The 13,595-nt window shown below is 40.5% G+C and overlaps 1 protein-coding gene across 8 annotated transcripts in view; it reads left to right on the top strand.

Annotated features, from left to right (window-relative positions):
- Positions 1 to 13,595, top strand: part of IQSEC1 (IQ motif and Sec7 domain ArfGEF 1) — a 711,560-nt gene that overhangs the window by 212,479 nt on the left and 485,486 nt on the right. The gene's annotated exons all lie outside the window — the stretch shown is intronic.

Below are 13,595 nucleotides of genomic sequence, written 5' to 3' on the forward strand. Positions count from 1 at the left end.
TGAAACAATGGGTTTATCATACACACTGTAAGGGGAGTGATCACTTAAGATAAGTCATCACCAACAGCGGGGGGGGAAGGAGGAAAACCTTTCATAGTGACAAGCAGGTAGGCTAATTCCAGCAGTTAACAAGAATATCAGAGGAACAGTGGGGGGTGGGGTGGGAGGGAGAAATACCATGGGGAAATAGTTTTACTTTGTGTAATGACTCATCCATTCCCAGTCTCTATTCAAGCCTAAGTTAATTGTATCCAGTTTGCAAATTAATTCCAATTCAGCCGTCTCTCGTTGGAGTCTGTTTTTGAAGCTTTTTTGTTGAAGTATAGCCACTCTTAGGTCTGTGATCGAGTGACCAGAGAGATTGAAGTGTTCTCCAACTGGTTTTTGAATGTTATAATTCTTGACGTCTGATTTGTGTCCATTCATTCTTTTATGTAGAGACTGTCCAGTTTGGCCAATGTACATGGCAGAGGGGCATTGCTGGCACATGATGGCATATATCACATTGGTAGATGCGCAGGTGAAGGAGCCTCTGATAGTGTGGCTGATGTGATTAGGCCCTATGATGGTATCCCCTGAATAGATATGTGGACAGAGTTGGCAACGGGCTTTGTTGCAAGGATAGGTTCCTGGGTTAGTGGTTCTGTTGTGTGGTGTGTGGTTGCTGGTGAGTATTTGCTTCAGATTGGGGGGCTGTCTGTAAGCAAGGACTGGTCTGTCTCCCAAGATCTGAGAGAGCGATGGCTCGTCCTTCAGGATAGGTTGTAGATCCTTGATGATGCGTTGGAGAGGTTTTAGTTGGGGGCTGAAGGTGATGGCTAGTGGCGTTCTGTTGTTTTCTTTGTTGGGCCTGTCCTGTAGTAGGTGACTTCTGGGTACTCTTCTGGCTCTGTCAATCTGTTTCTTCACTTCAGCAGGTGGGTATTGTAGTTGTAGGAATGCATGATAGAGATCTTGTAGGTGTTTGTCTCTGTCTGAGGGGTTGGAGCTATGTAGACTCCCTCCTCAGGCCCTTCGTTACAAGCACTCCCAGCTATCTTCGAGACACCACCGATTTCCTGAGGAAACTACAGTCCATTGGTGATCTTCCTAAAAACACCATCCTAGCCACTATGGATGTAGAAGCCCTCTACACCAACATTCCACACAAAGATGGACTACAAGCCGTCAGGAACAGTATCCCCGATACTGTCACGGCTAACCTGGTGGCAGAACTTTGTGACTTTGTCCTGACCCATAACTATTTCACATTTGGTAACAATACAATTAACTTAGGCTTGAATAGAGACTGGGAATGGATGAGTCATTACACAAAGTAAAACTATTTCCCCATGGTATTTCTCCCTCCCACCCCACCCCCCACTGTTCCTCTGATATTCTTGTTAACTGCTGGAATTAGCCTACCTGCTTGTCACCATGAAAGGTTTTCCTCCTTCCCCCCCCTGCTGTTGGTGATGACTTATCTTAAGTGATCACTCCCCTTACAGTGTGTATGATAAACCCATTGTTTCGTGTTCTCTGTGTGTGTGTATATAAATCTCTCCTCTGTTTTTTCCACCAAATGCATCCGATGAAGTGAGCTGTAGCTCACGAAAGCTTATGCTCTAATAAATTTGTTAGTCTCTAAGGTGCCACAAGTACTCCTTTTCTTTTAACAATATTATAATAATACTGGTTTGAGGTTATTGGGGTTCACACTGTTTTCAATATTTATATTGTGTTATTACAGTAAATATGGTCTAGATATTTAAATTAACTAAAGCCATTAAAATAGATAGTTTGAAAATTTACTTTCCCCAAGTAGAAAAGGAGTACTTGTGGCACCTTAGAGACTAACAAATTTATTAGAGCATAAGCTTTCGTGAGCTACAGCTCACTTCATCGGATGCATTTGGTGGAAAAAACAGAGTAGAGATTTATATACACACACACAGAGAACATGAAACAATGGGTTTATCATACACACTGTAAGGAGAGTGATCACTTAAGATAAGCCATCACCAACAGCAGGGGGGGGAAGGAGGAAAACCTTTCATGGTGACAAGCAGGTAGGCTAATTCCAGCAGTTAACAAGAATATCAGAGGAACAGTGGGGGGTGGGGTGGGAGGGAGAAATACCATGGGGAAATAGTTTTACTATGTGTAATGACTCATCCATTCCCAGTCTCTATTCAAGCCTAAGTTAATTGTATCCAGTTTGCAAATTAATTCCAATTCAGCAGTCTCTCGTTGGAGTCTGTTTTTGAAGCTTTTTTGTTGAAGTATAGCCACTCTTAGGTCTGTGATCGAGTGACCAGAGAGATTGAAGTGTTCTCCAACTGGTTTTTGAATGTTATAATTCTTGACGTCTGATTTGTGTCCATTCATTCTTTTACGTAGAGACTGTCCAGTTTGGCCAATGTACATGGCAGAGGGGCATTGCTGGCACATGATGGCATATATCACATTGGTAGATGCGCAGGTGAAGGAGCCTCTGATAGTGTGGCTGATGTGATTAGGCCCTATGATGGTATCCCCTGAATAGATATGTGGACAGAGTTGGCAACGGGCTTTGTTGCAAGGATAGGTTCCTGGGTTAGTGGCTCTGTTGTGTGGTGTGTGGTTGCTGGTGAGTATTTGCTTCAGATTGGGGGGCTGTCTGTAAGCAAGGACTGGTCTGTCTCCCAAGATCTGAGAGAGCGATGGCTCGTCCTTCAGGATAGGTTGTAGATCCTTGATGATGCGTTGGAGGGGTTTTAGTTGGGGGCTGAAGGTGATGGCTAGTGGCGTTCTGTTGTTTTCTTTGTTGGGCCTGTCCTGTAGTAGGTGACTTCTGGGTACTCTTCTGGCTCTGTCAATCTGTTTCTTCACTTCAGCAGGTGGGTACTGTAGTTGTAGGAATGCATGATAGAGATCTTGTAGGTGTTTGTCTCTGTCTGAGGGGTTGGAGCAAATGCGGTTATATCGTAGCGCTTGGCTGTAGACAATGGATCGAGTGGTATGATCTGGATGAAAGCTAGAGGCATGTAGGTAGGAATAGCGGTCAGTAGGTTTCCGATATAGGGTGGTGTTTATGTGACCATCGCTTATTAGCACCGTAGTGTCCAGGAAGTGGATCTCTTGTGTGGACTGGTCCAGGCTGAGGTTGATGGTGGGATGGAAATTGTTGAAATCATGGTGGAATTCCTCAAGAGCTTCTTTTCCATGGGTCCAGATGATGAAGATGTCATCAATGTAGCGCAAGTAGAGTAGGGGCATTAGGGAACGAGAGCTGAGGAAGCGTTGTTCTAAGTCAGCCATAAAAATGTTGGCATACTGTGGGGCCATGCGGGTACCCATCGCAGTGCCGCTGATTTGAAGGTATACATTGTCACCAAATGTGAAATAGTTATGGGTCAGGACAAAGTCACAAAGTTCTGCCACCAGGTTAGCCATGACAGTATCGGGGATACTGTTCCTGACGGCTTGTAGTCCATCTTTGTGTGGAATGTTGGTGTAGAGGGCTTCTACATCCATAGTGGCTAGGATGGTGTTTTTAGGCTCTTGAGGAATTCCACCATGATTTCAACAATTTCCATCCCACCATCAACCTCAGCCTGGACCAGTCCACACAAGAGATCCACTTCCTGGACACTACGGTGCTAATAAGCGATGGTCACATAAACACCACCCTATATCGGAAACCTACTGACCGCTATTCCTACCTACATGCCTCTAGCTTTCATCCAGATCATACCACTCGATCCATTGTCTACAGCCAAGCGCTACGATATAACCGCATTTGCTCCAACCCCTCAGACAGAGACAAACACCTACAAGATCTCTATCATGCATTCCTACAACTACAGTACCCACCTGCTGAAGTGAAGAAACAGATTGACAGAGCCAGAAGAGTACCCAGAAGTCACCTACTACAGGACAGGCCCAACAAAGAAAACAACAGAACGCCACTAGCCATCACCTTCAGCCCCCAACTAAAACCCCTCCAACGCATCATCAAGGATCTACAACCTATCCTGAAGGACGAGCCATCGCTCTCTCAGATCTTGGGAGACAGACCAGTCCTTGCTTACAGACAGCCCCCCAATCTGAAGCAAATACTCACCAGCAACCACACACCACACAACAGAGCCACTAACCCAGGAACCTATCCTTGCAACAAAGCCCGTTGCCAACTCTGTCCACATATCTATTCAGGGGATACCATCATAGGGCCTAATCACATCAGCCACACTATCAGAGGCTCCTTCACCTGCGCATCTACCAATGTGATATATGCCATCATGTGCCAGCAATGCCCCTCTGCCATGTACATTGGCCAAACTGGACAGTCTCTACGTAAAAGAATGAATGGACACAAATCAGACGTCAAGAATTATAACATTCAAAAACCAGTTGGAGAACACTTCAATCTCTCTGGTCACTCGATCACAGACCTAAGAGTGGCTATACTTCAACAAAAAAGCTTCAAAAACAGACTCCAACGAGAGACTGCTGAATTGGAATTAATTTGCAAACTGGATACAATTAACTTAGGCTTGAATAGAGACTGGGAATGGATGAGTCATTACACAAAGTAAAACTATTTCCCCATGGTATTTCTCCCTCCCACCCCACCCCCCACTGTTCCTCTGATATTCTTGTTAACTGCTGGAATTAGCCTACCTGCTTGTCACCATGAAAGGTTTTCCTCCTTCCCCCCCCTGCTGTTGGTGATGGCTTATCTTAAGTGATCACTCTCCTTACAGTGTGTATGATAAACCCATTGTTTCATGTTCTCTGTGTGTGTGTATATAAATCTCTACTCTGTTTTTTCCACCAAATGCATCCGATGAAGTGAGCTGTAGCTCACGAAAGCTTATGCTCTAATAAATTTGTTAGTCTCTAAGGTGCCACAAGTACTCCTTTTCTTTTTGAGAATACAGACTAACACGGCTGCTACTCTGAAACCTCTTTCCCCAAGTAATAAACATGTATACATGGATCTATTAAATAGATCTATCCTTTTAATTAGCTGTGCCTTTTTTCATACAGCTGTGAGTAGAAAATGCAATTTATTTCATGAGTCATTTTAATACAATGTGACAAAGCTCAGAATATTTGCTATGAAAAAAGTAGTATAAACTGTTACTTCAAAGCTTAGAGAAACAAGGCAGGTGAGGTAATGTTTCTTTATTGGGCCAACTTCTGTTGGCAAGAGAGGCAAGCTTTCAAGCCACATAAAGGTCTTTCTCAGGTTTGGGAAAGGTACTCAAAGTGTCACAGCTAAATACATGTGCTAACTACCTATCCTAAATTATCTGTTCCATCAAGGTATTCCAAGTGTAACAGATAAATACAAGATGTCAAGACCACGGTTCCTTAGAATATATGCTAACTATGTATGCTAAGCTATGTTTGATCTAGTATTTAGCAGTGACACTCTGAGTACCTTTCCCAGACCTGAAAAAAAGCTCTGTGTGGCTTGAAAACTTGTCTCTCTCCCCAGCAGAAATTAATCCAATAAAATATATTACTTCACTCGTGTTTTTTCTCTAATATCCTGAGACCGACACAGGTACAACAACACTGCATACTTCAAAGCTTGTAATAATAGCCCATTAGCAAGAATTTTTAATGAATCTGTAAACTCAGGAGTAGTACCGAATGATTGGAGAATTGCTAATATAGTTCCTATTTTTAAGAAAGGAAAAAGACGTGATCCGGGTAACTACAGGCCAGTTAGTTTAACATCTGTAGTATGCAAGGTCCTGGAAAAAATTTTGAAGGAGAAATTAGTTAAGGACATTGAAGTCAATGGTAAATGGGACAAAATACAACATGGTTTTACAAAAGGCAGATCGTGCCAAACCAACCTAATCTCCTTTTTTGAAAAAGTAACAGATTTTTTAGATAAAGGAAATGCAGTGGATCTAATTTACCTAGATTTCAGTAAGGCATTTGATACTGTGCCACATGGGGAATTATTGGTTAAATTGGAAAAGATGGGGATCAATATGAACATCAAAAGGTGGATAAGGAATTGGTTAAAGGGGAGACTGCAACGGGTCCTACTGAAAGGCTAACTGTCAGGCTGGAGGGAGGTTACCAGTGGGGTCCCTCAGGGATCGGTTTTGGGACCAACCTTATTTAATCTTTTTATTACTGACCTTGGCACAAAAAGTGGGAGTGCTAATAAAGTTTGCAGATGATACAAAGCTGGGAGGTATTGCCAATTCAGAGAAGGATCGGGATATTATACAGGAGGATCTGGATGACCTTGTAAACTGGAGTAATAGTAATAGGATGAAATTTAATAGTGAGAAGTGTAAGGTTATGCATTTAGGGATTAATAACAAGAATTTTAGTTACAAGTTGGGGATGCATCAATTAGAAGTAACGGAAGAGGAGAAGGACCTTGGAGTATTGGTTGATCATAGGATGACTATGAGCTGCCAATGTGATATGGCTGTGAAAAAAGCTAATGTGGTTTTGGGATGCATCAGGAGAGGCATTTCCAGTAGGTATAAGGAGGTTTTAGTACCATTATACAAGGCTCTGGTGAGACCTCACCTAGAATACTGTGTGCAGTTCTGGTATCCCATGTTTAAAAAGAATGAATTCAAACTGGAGCAGGTACAGAGAAGGGCTACCAGGATGATCCGAGGAATGGAAAACTTGTCTTATGAAAGGAGACTTAAGGAGCTTGGCTTGTTTAGCCTAACTAAAAGAAGGTTGAGGGGAGATATGATTGCTCTCTATAAATATATCAGAGGGATAAATACAGGAAAGGGAGAGGAATTATTTCAGCTCAGTGCCAATGTGGACACAAGAACAAATGGGTATAAATGGCCACCAGGAAGTTTAGACTTGAAATCAGACGAAGGTTTTTAACCATCAGAGGAAGGAAGTTTTGGAATAGCCTTCCAAGGGAAGCAGTGGGGGCAAAAGATTTATCTGGTTTTAAGATTCTACTTGATAAGTTTATGGAGGAGATGGTATGATGGGATAATGGGATTTTGGTAAGTAATTGATTTTTAAATATTCAGGGTAAATAGGACTAATCCCCTGAGATGGGATATTAGATGGATGGGATCTGAGTTACCCAGGAAAGATTTTTCTGTAGTATCTGGCTGGTGAATCTTGCCCATATGCTCAGGGTTTAGCTGATTGCCATATTTGGGATCGGGAAGGAATTTTCCTCCAGGGCAGATTGGAAGAGGCCCTGGAGGTTTTTCGCCTTCCTCTGTAGCATGGGGCATGATTGACTTGAGGGAGGCTTCTCTGCTCCTTGAAGTCTTTAAACCATGATTTAGGGACTTCAATAGCTCAGACATAGGTGAGGCTTTTCATAGGAGTGGGTGGGTGAGATTCTGTGGCCTGCGCTGTGCAGGAGGTCAGACTAGATGATTAGAATGGTCCCTTCTGACCTTAGTATCTATGAATAGCATGAAGCAACACCTCAGAATGAAAAAAATCTTTTTCTTATCTCTGGATTACATAGCTGAATCTTTAATTGCTCTGTCAAGCAAGACTGTAAAAGAATTCACTAGCAGCACTGTTATCTACCTTAAATTTCACTTTGGGGAGTCACGTGTACTCTCCCCCCCCGCGGTGTGTGGCTACACTACAGTCATAGAGTGTGATTTGTATAGACATACCAGAGCTAGCTTTAATCGAGTGAGCTCAGGAATTAGTGAAATGAAGCCATTGCTGCACGGGCTTCATGCTGGATAGCCACCTGGGTGGGTCCAGGCAGGCTTATACAGACTGCACTGAAGCCCATGCTGCCACAGTTTCACCGCTCTAGTACTTGATGTAGCTAGATTAAAGCTTTCTTGGGTACGTCTATGCTAGCTGCAATCACACCCCCTTCACTTCAGTGTAGGCACATGTTGCGAGACACAGGGCCAAATCCTCATCCTCACTGCAGCAATACAGAGGGGCTGTAAAGAGGGCACAATACTTTTTCCCACCCTCAGGGAAGTGCAGGGTGGTGCAGAGCTGGTGTACCCACTCAAAGCCATCCTTCCACATAGCCGCTGGTGTAGTAACATAGCCAGTGCAGTGGACCTGGTCAAAATGTTTTCAGTGAAACGTTTTTGAGAACCAGGTTCATGTCAGCCTCTTTCTCTTTGGCCCAATAAATATTTAGTTTATATATACAGCATGGAACAGCTCTAACAGGAGAGACTGAGACAGTCTGATTCTATAACCCAGTTGTTCAGGCACTCACCTCATGGGCGTTGCCAGCAGTACCCTTCAGAACATCCACTGCAGCAACCTCATGGGGTCCTTGCTGTGCTGGCCAACATGAAGGGAGGGGATGACTGGGACCTTACCCCCCCAGCCCTTTTGTCCCCTTTCAGGTATCTGAAACCACGGAGTGCTAGTAAGGAGCAGGGAGAATAATCCCCATTGAGATTCAGGCCTGTTCCTGTACAAGAGGACAAAGATAGTGGGGAAGGGCTGGTACGAATTGGGGTCCTGAGAAGGAGTTTCAGATCTGAGCCAAAGAAACATCTAACAAGAAACAAAGCAGCTCTGCACAGTTATTTTACTTTTATTGATTGATTTATTTAGAAGGAGTTTATTAAAACTCAGTGTCTGCTTGCAAATCAATTTTAGGTAAAATAAAGTTATGCAGAGCCACAACATCAATGTCATAGTTGAGGGGTGAGCCACATGAATGTTCAGTTACTATATCGTCTCTCTGATTCACTGACTGCATGTGACAGAGACCTTCTCTGGCTACTTTAATTGTGACATACAGACTTTTCATATGGTATTTATGGTAACCCTAAAAATTAACAAAATTATCACTTAGTATTAATCAAAAATTGTAATTGTAATTGTATTACTTTTCTAAATAGACTCTTAAGCATCAACATTGAAAAGGTCAGGTTGACCCTTCAATTTTACAATAGACAGGAGAACATGCTGAGTTGCTTCATATTAATTTCCTTGACACTTTTATTGTTAATGGAGATAAAATAGACCGAATAAGTACCTGATTTTAAAAATATTTTAGATCTTTATGAAATTCCTTATACCTTTTTAAAGCTATAAAATACATATGTCATTAGACTGAACTTTATGTATGGTAGTGTAATACATTCATTTTAAAATGTTGTCAAAACTTCAGCAGTGCATTTTATAATGAACACGTTCTGGTTTTTTTTTCAATGTCATCACTAAATAAGCTCTGGGTTGACACAAGGTGGTGGGGGGGGAGAGGAAATGGGTTGCTTCAGGAAATAAGGCTGTGAATGTAGTTTTTAAAAAGCAGTATAAATTGAAGACACATTGTACTATGCAATTTGCAAATGTATTTAACGTGCATACTGCATATATATACATGGCTTACAAAAATACATGACAGTATGGAGTAAAGGTTTTAATACCTGAGTTCAGAATGATCACATTACTTAGAGGAGATGAAACTACAAATTAGGTCATCCCAAACAAGTGCTGACCTAACCTTTATACCATACCATTAGGTGTTCTGTATATGCCAGGTAGTTAACATGAAAGTGTTTCACAGATATGTTAAGGAAGTGATAAAAATGTGGTGAGACAATTATTTATATCCCTCCACCTGTACCTCGGTTATCATGGGCCTGATGCTTATCTTATTTACATCCATATGAAGCAGGAAAAGCATAATTAGAATTATTCCCCAAGTATCTAACTTTGTGGCTTCTAAGGAAGGAAAAATAATAAATAATACATTTTAGAAATCTTAAAACAAACTAGCAAGAAATCCTAAAGCATAACTCTACCCTCATCCTTCCCAGTTACACAGTTCATGAGCTCTGGGATATCAAACACAGATAGATCCTATAAGTTAGTGAGGTCGTAATTAAGATTTTGCATTAGATCATGAGAAATGTGGTGTGCGAATTGTGATACTGTACGTATTGGAAGTCTCAGGAACTTATTTATACAGGACCCACAGTCTATGAGGAAAAGTGGTAAATGTGATGTGTTAGTTACAGTTTATTTCAGGAGGAAGCCTTAATGGGACATTTCCTTGCTTGTCAGGGTTTGTGTGGGTAAGTGTTCCCCTTAATATTATTATATGTTATCACAGTAGCACTTTGGGGGCCCAACTGATATCAGGACCCTATCTGGCTAGGTACTGTACAAACACTAGTTAGAGACAAGTCCCTGACCTGAAGAACTTAATGAAAATAAACAAGACTGACACCTGGAATAGGGAACAGAGGTGCAGAGAAGTGAAAGCGACTCACCTAAAGTAACAGAAAAGGTCTGGTTTCAGAGTAGCAGCTGTGTTAGACTATATTCGCAAAAAGAAAAGGAGTACTTGTGGCATCTTAGAGACTAATAAATGTGTCAGAGACAAGCCTAGAAATGTTGTCACCTGCCTCTCACCCCAATGCCCTATTCACTAGAATCACATTGTTTCTTGGCTTTTAATGAAGCTTTTACTTTGTGGGACAATGTGTAAGATACATGCAGCGATACTACATAATACATGCATCTTTAATCACGTTAAATTTGGAGTTTGATAATTAGATGTAATGGTGTGTGTGTGTGTGTATTAGCTTTAAGTATATGTAATTACTTATAGAAGTTCTGGAGTATGAAGATGCCAACATATTAGCTAATAAGCATTCTTAAAACTTGAGTAATGTTTTCCCTGTGAATCTCCTAATTAGAAACACACATCTCTTCCTATTAACATTTTAAAATTAGATTAAGTTCCTATTAATACATAACAGTAACTAAATGTTTTCTCCAATTGTTCTGGGAGCCTATCAAAACAAATTAGCCATTCATTTATTAGCTCAGTCTTGGACTGGTGTATGTATTTATATGCAGGGGAGATTAGCTAAAACTGGATCTCTAAGGATGCAGCTGCTTTTTTAGCCTAACCTTTGTGTGCTCCAAGTACCCCCATTAACCTTAGATATTTTCCATTGGCCTTGTTTGGTGTGTATCTGCTAAGGACCTGTCACAATGGTGGATCCACATACATATAAGAACTCATAATTCAGCATTTTTTCATAATACAAGTTCACAATATCAGCCAGAATTCATAAGCTGCACAAACATAGCCCCAATTCATCACACCCTCATTTAATATTGTACTTTCCTTGACAACAGTAGAGATGCTCCAGTCTTACACTAGTGGTACAGAAAGCAGAATTTGGTGATTTTTGTGTGTTGTAGAAGTGGAATGGGAGTCAGGACTTGAGCTGTGTAAATGTGATGGGTTTTAGAGTTTGCATCCAATCTCACTTAATGAGAGTTTGCTTCCATTATCTTTCCCTGAACTTTTAAAATGGAATGCATGCAAAAAACTCAAAATTTACTCAATTGCAGATGGTCTTAAAATAGCATTCCTTCACAGTGCTGGAAACCAAAATACAGCAGCGTCAGTACTGCGTTTAATCACTTGGAAAAGAGAACTAGAGAATGAAACTAACATAAACAAGATTTTCAAGAGTGTTTAGTGGTGTTAAGTGCTGTAATTTTTTGAGTGACCAACTTGAGACAATTTAAAAGGGTGCTATTTTCAGAAAGCACTGAGCACCCACTCTCTGAAAATCTGGCCCCTTTAAAGTGTCTTGGGTTGGCCATCCAAAAAAATTAACCAAGCAAAATCACTAGGCACTTCTGAAAATCTTGACGAGAAAGCAAAATTGCCAGCCTAGTGTCACTGTTTAAGCTGAAAGAAAAGGAGTACTTGTGGCACCTTAGAGACTAACAAATTTATTAGAGCATAAGCTTTCGTGAGCTACAGCTCACTTCATCGGATGCATTTGGTGGAAAAAACAGAGGAGAGATTTATATACACACACACAGAGAACATGAAACAATGGGTTTATCATACACACTGTAAGGAGAGTGATCACTTAAGATAAGCCATCACCAGCAGCAGGGGGGGGAAAGGAGGAAAACCTTTCATGGTGACAAGCAAGGTAGGCTAATTCCAGCAGTTAACAAGAATATCAGAGGAACAGTGGGGGGTGGGGTGGGAGGGAGAAATACCATGGGGAAATAGTTTTACTTTGTGTAATGACTCATCCATTCCCAGTCTCTATTCAAGCCTAAGTTAATTGTATCCAGTTTGCAAATTAATTCCAATTCAGCAGTCTCTCCTTGGAGTCTGTTTTTGAAGCTTTTTTGTTGAAGTATAGCCACTCTTAGGTCTGTGATCGAGTGACAATTAACATTAAGCTGAATGAAGTTTAACAGTTAACAAATCGTATAAATTATTTAAAAGATTAGCTGTTTTAAAAGCTTTTGGATTTAAGAAACAGATCATTAGTAATATAGGAGGAGCTTAAAAACTACTTTTATATTGAAGCTGTTGCTTTTAGTTTTAATAGAACTATGATTGAAAAAACAGAGAAAAAAATAACCACTGATGTAAATAATAATGGATTGTTTGGATTAAGCAATCTAAACACAAAACTAAAAGAGTCAGATAAACTGTAGGTCTGGCACTGCACTGGCCGAATCATGCCACTACCTGAGAAATTGTAGCTCATGGCTGCATGGTAACAAGAGGTAGCAGGAAGAAGAGAGAGAAAGAAAATAGCTTTTTAACATGACTGCCAGCCTCCAAATTATCTGGTAATGCCTTAAGCATATTGAAGCACTATTCTGGATATTACAATTATTCATAATTGGAATAAAAGCCTGAGATACTATAAGTGCTCCTAAAATAATAACAGCCATAGCATATATTATGTTTTGGTGACAAAACACCTTTTGCATGAGCTAAGCTAACTCTCATCTTATTTCCCCCCTTCCTATTGCTACATTAGGTCCAATTTGTAAAGAAATGCAACAATAGCAAGTGTTTGATATGTACATCTAGGGAAAATGTATTCCAAATTGACTTGATAATATATTTGATATGGCAGTAGCTCCAGAAAGAGCTATAAGCACATAATCATTTTAATGAAATTGTTGGTTCAAGTAATGCACATTATCGTAATAATTTAATGTACAAAACAGATTTATATTTGTAGTGAAAAATAGAGCTGTAACTCCTGTTAATATTCAGCATCATCCAGGTAGATAGACTAGCATTTGTAAACTTCACCTTGAATTCTCTTCTATATGAAATAGACAGCTGTAACTTATGAAAGTTTATAAGGCCTAGATCTGGAAAAGTATTTAGGAGTCTAATTCCCATTGAAATCAATTGAGGATCTGGGCCTAAGTGTTGATCCTGCTCATTGAATTATCTTGACTGATTGGTGGTTGTCCAATGTACAATCTTAAAGAAACAAACTAACCTCTATTAGTGGATTCATGTGTTCAATGTAAATAATTTTAGGCCCAATCCCGCAGTCCTTGCAGGAGCTGTCCTTATTACTGAGTGGTCACATTGACTATAATGTAGGATAAGAACCTTTACCTGTGTGTGCAGTTTAACCTGCACAGTAGATAAATCCTGTGTCTTTACAATATGCTCAATTGAGTGATTTAAGTAATTGTAATTTCCTTCACATGATTTCATTTTTCCAGGGCAAACAACACTCTGAAATACATTCATCTTGTTCTGAAATTCATACAAAGCATTTGGCTAAAGCTGAAGTAACAGAATGCAAGTGTGGAAACAGAAGAAAAATTAGGATTTCTAGTCCAAGAATATC

Source organism: Dermochelys coriacea, chromosome 7 (assembly GCF_009764565.3).
Source record: "Dermochelys coriacea isolate rDerCor1 chromosome 7, rDerCor1.pri.v4, whole genome shotgun sequence".
Taxonomy (NCBI): Eukaryota; Metazoa; Chordata; order Testudines; family Dermochelyidae; genus Dermochelys; species Dermochelys coriacea.